Raw genomic sequence first — 6,554 nt, 5'->3', positions numbered from 1 at the left:
TGTGACAAACTAAAACATGAATATTTTTCAGTCAAAGTGAAGTCTTAGTCTGCTATTGTAGGCAAGACTCTAAAAACAAATATGAGATCGGCAATATAACATCATGTTTAACTACAGTTAGACTATTCTGGCTGTACCAACAACTGAGTGATCTTGAGTAAGTTATTAAAGTCTCCAGGTTAAATTATATTTGAAAAATGGGAAAAATAACATACACATGAGGTCATTCACAAGCATGAGATGAGTCAATCTTAAATAAAGCATATAGAACAATGCTGTCACTTCAAAATTACTAATAATTACTAGTTCTTTCCATCAGTGGGCTCTCTGGGCATATGCATTGAGAGTCATGGCTTAGTCATCACCATTAAGAGTCTCGTGTTACATCATTCTTCTGGTTTCTAAGACTAAAAAGCATTCTTTTCTTCAGCTTGTGTTTTTCTTCTGATATCTAGTACTTCTTGTACCTTAGACAAAATACATCTATCACATTTCTGGTTTCTAACTTCCACCCCTTTCATTTCTTTCAAATCACTGGATAAAAAAATATTTAAAAAATATTTGTTACCTGAGAGCTCAACTCATAAGTTTTTTTTACTTAAAAAGAATTATCCTCAAATATGTTTCTAATTCCAGTCCTCAGAATGCTACTAAAATACATTATAAAATGTGGTTCCCTGTTAGTATCTATCACATCCTCCTTTTCCTTTGTGGCATAAGTTGCACTAATATACAACTTTGGGAGCTGTTGTGAAGCTATGATAAAGTAGGGAATCAAACAAAAGTAGATAGGTGCTGGGGCACCTGGGTGGCTCAGCTGGTTAAGCATCCAACTCTTGGTTTTGGCTCAGGTCATGATTTCACAGTTCATAAGATCAAGCCTGCATCAGGCTCTGGACTGACAGCACAGAACCTGCTTGGGATTTTCTCTCTCCTCTCTCTTTGTCCCCACCCCTCACATCTCTCTCAAAAATAAATAAATAATCTTTAAAAATATCCTCTCCTCAGGCATCCAAATCGGCCAGGAGAAGGTCAAACTTTCACTCTTCACAGATGACATGATACTGTATATGGAAAACCCAAAAGATTCTACCAAAAAACTGCTATAATTGATTCACGAATTCAGCAATGTTGCAGGATATAAAATCAATGCACAGAAATCGGTTGCATTCCTATACACCAACAATAAAGCGACAGAAAGAGAAATCAAGGAATCGATCCCATTTACAGTCACACCAAAAGCCATAAAATACCTAGGAATAAATCTAACCAAAGAGGTGAAAAATCTATACACTGAAAACTATAGAAAGCTTATGAAAGAAATTGAAGAAGACACCAAAAAAATGGAAAAAGATTCCATGTTCCTGGATAGGAAGAACAAATATTGTTAAAATGTTGATACTACCCAAAGCAATCTACATATTCAATGCAATCCCTATCAAAGTAATGCCAGTATTCTTCACAGAGCTAGAACAAATAATCCTAAAATTTGTATGGAACCAGAAAAGACCCCGAATAACCAAAGTAATCTTGAAAAAGAAAACCAAAGCAGGAGGCATCACAATCTCAGACTTCAAGCTATACTACAAAGCTGTAATCATCAAGACAGTATGGAACTGGCACAAGAGCAGACACTTGGATCAGTGGAACAGAATAGAGAACCCAGAAATGGACCCACAAACATATGGCCAACTAATCTTTGACAAAGCAAGAAAGAATATCCAATGGTTAAAGACAGTCTCTTCAGCAAGTGGTGCTGGGAAAACTGGACAGCAACATGTAGAAAAATGAACCTGGCCCACTTTCTTACACTATACACAAAAATAAACTCAAAATGGATGAAAGACCTCAATGTAAGACAGGAAGCCATCAAAATCCTCGAGGAGAAAGCAGGCAAAAACCTCTTTGATCTTGCTCGCAGCAACTTCTTATTCAAAATGTCTCTGGAGGCAAAGGAAACAAAAGCAAAAATGAACTATCAGGACCTCATCAAAATAAAAAGCTTCTGCACAGCAAAGGAAACAATCAGCAAAACGAAAAGTTAACCAATACAATAGGAAAAGATATTTGCAAATGGTATATCAGATAAAAGGTTAGTATCCAAAATCTATAAAGAACTTATCAAACTCAATACCCAAAAAATAATATAATCTAGTGAAGAAATGGGCAAAAGACATGAATAGACACTTTTCCAAAGAAGACATCCAGATGGCTAACGGACACATGAAAAGATGTTCAACATCACTCATCATCAGGGAAATACAAATCAAAACCACAATGAGAGATCACTTCACACCTGTCAGATGGCTCACATTAACAACACAGGCAACAACAGATGTTGGTGAGGATGTGGAGAAAGGGGAACACTTTTGCACTGCTGATGGGAATGCAAACTGGTGCAGCCACTCTGGAAAGCAGTATGGAGGTTCCTCAAAAAATTAAAGATAGAACTACCCTACGACTCAGCAATTGCACTACTAGATATTTATTCAAAGCATACAGGAGTGCTGTTTCACAGGGACACATGCATCCCCACGTTTATGTCAGCATTATGTTCATCAACTGATGAATGGATAAAGAACGTGTGGTGGATATATATATATATATATATATATATATATATGCTAATCACACATAGCTTTAGAGTAAGCCTTCCCCTCATTTATGTGGGCCTCTGTTTATGGTATATTTTTAAAATATTAAATATGTATAATGTGTGAAACACATTTTCTACTACTAAGATATTCTTAGATTATGTAATGAATAACTCGGGAAACAAGAGATGCCACACACACACACATACACACACACACACACACACACACAATGGAATATAACTCGCAATCAAAAAGAATGATAACTTGCCATTTGCAAGAACGTGGATGGAACTAGAGTGTACTATGCTAAGTGAAATGAGTCTGTCAGAGAAAGATAAATATCACATGATTTCACTCATATGTGGGATTTAAGATACAAAACAGATGAACATAAGGGAAGGGAAACAAAAATAATATAAAAACAGGGAGGGGAACAAAACAGAAGAGACTCATAAATATGGAGAACAAACTGAGAGTTGCTGGAGGGGTGTTGGGTGGGGGGATGGGCTAATTGGGCAAGGGGCATTAAGGAAGACACTTGCTGAGTAAGCACTGGGTGTTATATACAGGTGATGAATCATTGGATTCTACTGAAATCATGATTGCACTATATGCTAACTAACTTGGATATAAATTTTTAAAAATTAATAAGTTAAAAAAAGAGCTTCTTATGGTTTGCTTCCTTCTCTGTTTTTATCTTCTTTTTCTTTCTCTTCCTCTATGTTCATCTGTTGTGTTCTTTAAATTCCACATATGAGTGAAATCATACATTTGTCTTTCTCTGACTCATTTCACTCAGCATAATACACTCTAGTCCTATCCACATTATTTCAAATGGTAAGATTTCATTCTTTTTGATCACAAAGTAATATTCCATTTTCTATATACACACCACACCTTCTTTATCCATTCATCAGTCAATGGACATTTGGGCTTTTTCCATAATTTGGCTCTTGTTGATAGTGCTGCTATAAACATTGGGGTCCATGTATCCCTTTGAATCATCATTTTTGTATCCTTTGGATAAATACCTAGTAGTGAAACTACTGGATTATAGGGTAGCTCTATTTTTAATTTTTCGAGGAACCTCCATACTGTTTTCCAGAGCAGCTGCACCAGTTTGCATTCCCACCAGCAGTACAAAAGTGTTTCCCTTTCTCCACATCCTTGCCAACATCTGTTGTTTCCTGAGTATTACATAATCTAAGAATATTCTTAGTAGCAGAAAATGTATTTCACACATTATACATATTTAATATTTTAAAAATATAGCATAAACACAGGCCCACATAAATGAGGGGAAGGCTAACTCTAAAACTATGTGTGATTAACTATTTTCAAATTTTCTATTAACATTTCATTAGTAGTTCTTTGTTAATTTGGGGGATTACACAGGTATTTCTGAGGATTCAAGCCAAAGTTTTAAAATAATAATCACAGAAAAAGTTAAGTTGGGAAAAATCTATTTATTTACACAATATTTTCCAAGCACTAGGGAAAGATCTGTTTCCCAGGGCAATGGAATACCTGATCATGGCCCACTGGAGACACACGCCCACCAATACACAGTCAGAAGACATTCCATCACTGTGTTCCCTTCACTGTGTTAGGGCCTCAAGAAATAGTGGTGAACAAAAGTTATTCCTTTTATAAAGCTTATAGTCCAGCGGGGAAGGTAGACGTTGAACAAGTATTTACGGTTGTGACAAACGTTATGAAAGAAAAGCGCAAGTGGGGCAGAGGGAAATAGAAATGTACAATGGGGGTAACATAGCCTGGAGAAGCAAGAGAAATTTCCTAAAGAAGTAACATTTCAATTCGTCTTGGTAAGAAAGAGTGAGAAAGAGTTAATCGAATAAAGAAGACAACAGGGCTGGGGTTAGTGTGGAGAAAAGAGGTATGGAACCTGACTATGCAATCATCTGAGATGGAAACTATTCTAGAAATGAACATTGGGCCAGTGTGCCTGAAGCTTGAGAGAGGAGGGAACAGTAAAATAAAATGAAAAAAAAAAAAAAAAAAAGAACTGAAGAACTATGAGTTGCTGTGGGCCTAGTTACCATCACATGCTGGGGGGAACCTCAGCGGTCACAGCTGCCCCAGTCACCATCACTGCAACTGTGAGTGGTGAGGCTGGGACCCAGCAGCCACCTGCCCTCGGCACTGCTGACACCAAGCTGGGCTCCACTGGCAGCAGCCAGGGTGTAGGGAGTGGGCCCAGGTGACCTCACATGGGTGGTACATGCCTGTGGGGGCAAGGTCATCGCAACAAAGGTTTGGGGAACAGTAAAATGGTTCAATGTAAGAAACAGATAAAGAAGATGTGATGCATTTATACAATGGAATACCATTTAGCTGTAAAAACAATGACATTTTGGCATTGCAATGACATAGTTGGAGCTAGAGAGTATTATGCTAAGCAAAAAGTCAGAAAAAGATAAATACCATATGATTTCACTCATAAGTGGAATTTAAGGAAAAAAACAAATGAGCAAAGAAGGGGGGGGTGAGAGAGGTAAACTAAGATATAGACTCTTAACTGTAGAGAACAAACTGATAGCTACCAGAGGGGAGGTGGGGGTGGGAGTGGGTGAAATATGTGATGGGGATTAAGAAGTGTGCTTGTCATGATGAGCACTGGGTGATGTACAGAATTACTGAATCCACTAAATTCTACCCCTGAAACTAATATTGCACTGTATGTTAACTAACTGAAATTAAAAATAAAAACAAAAGAAAGAAAGAAAGAAAGAAAGAAAGAAAGAAAGAAAGAAAGAAAGAAAGAAAGAAACAAAGAAGTGGATATAGTTTCATCAAAAGGAATGACACCAAGGAAGATGTATTTGTACACAAGACTGCTATGAACAAGAATGATGCCAGGAAGTACCTTCACAGTATAGGAGATGGAGAGGCTGTGGAATATGATATTGTTGAAGGACAAGGAAAGGGTACAGAGGCAGCAAATGTCACAGGCCCTGGTAGAGCTCCAGTTCAAGGCTGAAAATATGCTTTGGTTGGTAACCACTATCGATGCTATCCATCCAGGGAGTCTTCCACACAATTACCTGCAGAAGTCCCAGAATAACAAGAGTTACGGGGGGGTGGGGGGAGGACCCTATTGGCATCAACCACTGTCTTCCAACCCTTCTGTGCAGGGAGAAGTGGTAGAGGGAGCTGACAAGCCAGGTTCAGGAAAGTAAGGTAGACCAGCAAGACAGAATATGTATCAGGGTTATATACCATGATTCCGCAGGAGTTATCTTCCCCAAAGATAGCCTAGAGAGGATGGCTTTGAAGAAGATAATGAAAATCAAGATAAGACCCTATGCCAGCAGCCACCTCAACATAGGCAGACACCCAGAAAACTCTAAACCACACCTTGGCAAAGAGACAATAGCAGTCAATCCAGAAGCTGAGAATTCATCGACTCCCAAAGTTGAGCAGATCAGGTCTGAGTAAGTACCTGCTTATCATCTATACTATCATCTGGTTTACTCACCTAACAAGAATAAATGAATATGAAATTCCAGCAATAAGAAGTAAATGCAAGGTTGGAGCTGAAGATCTTAAGTGCTTGCTTTTTGCCCTTGACTACATAAATAGAACTATCTGCACTATCTATGCAGCATGGGGGTTTGATTATTTTTACCCAAAGATGTCTCTTTTTGGTAATGACAAGTGTAGTTTAAAAAAAAAAAACCTAGTTTTTCTCAATACACCTTTAAAGTTTTTTAAATTGTTCATATCTGGTCACCTTAAGAAACTTAGGAACCTCATTTTTAATTTTTTTTTTCTTAACATTTAGTTTTGGGAGAGCGCAAGCAGGGGAGGGGCATAGAGAGGAGGACAGAGGATCTGAAACAGGCTCTGTGCTGACAGGCTGACAGCAGTGAGCCTGATGTGGGGTTCAAACTCATGAACCACGAGATTATGACCTGAGCCAAAGTCGGACACCCA

At 38.1% G+C, this 6,554-nt stretch overlaps 1 pseudogene; it reads left to right on the top strand.

The window, feature by feature from the left end:
- Positions 1–4,633: 4,633 nt before the first annotated feature.
- LOC112858882 (Y-box-binding protein 1 pseudogene) lies at positions 4,634–6,056 on the top strand (annotated as a pseudogene).
- Positions 6,057–6,554: the final 498 nt, after the last annotated feature.

This window comes from Puma concolor, chromosome B1, assembly GCF_028749965.1.
Source record: "Puma concolor isolate L17-30 chromosome B1, mPumCon1.1.hap2, whole genome shotgun sequence".
NCBI lineage: Eukaryota > Metazoa > Chordata > Mammalia > Carnivora > Felidae > Puma > Puma concolor.
The sequence above is the reverse complement of the archived record's forward strand: the minus strand, read 5'-3'. Positions and strand labels throughout refer to the sequence as shown.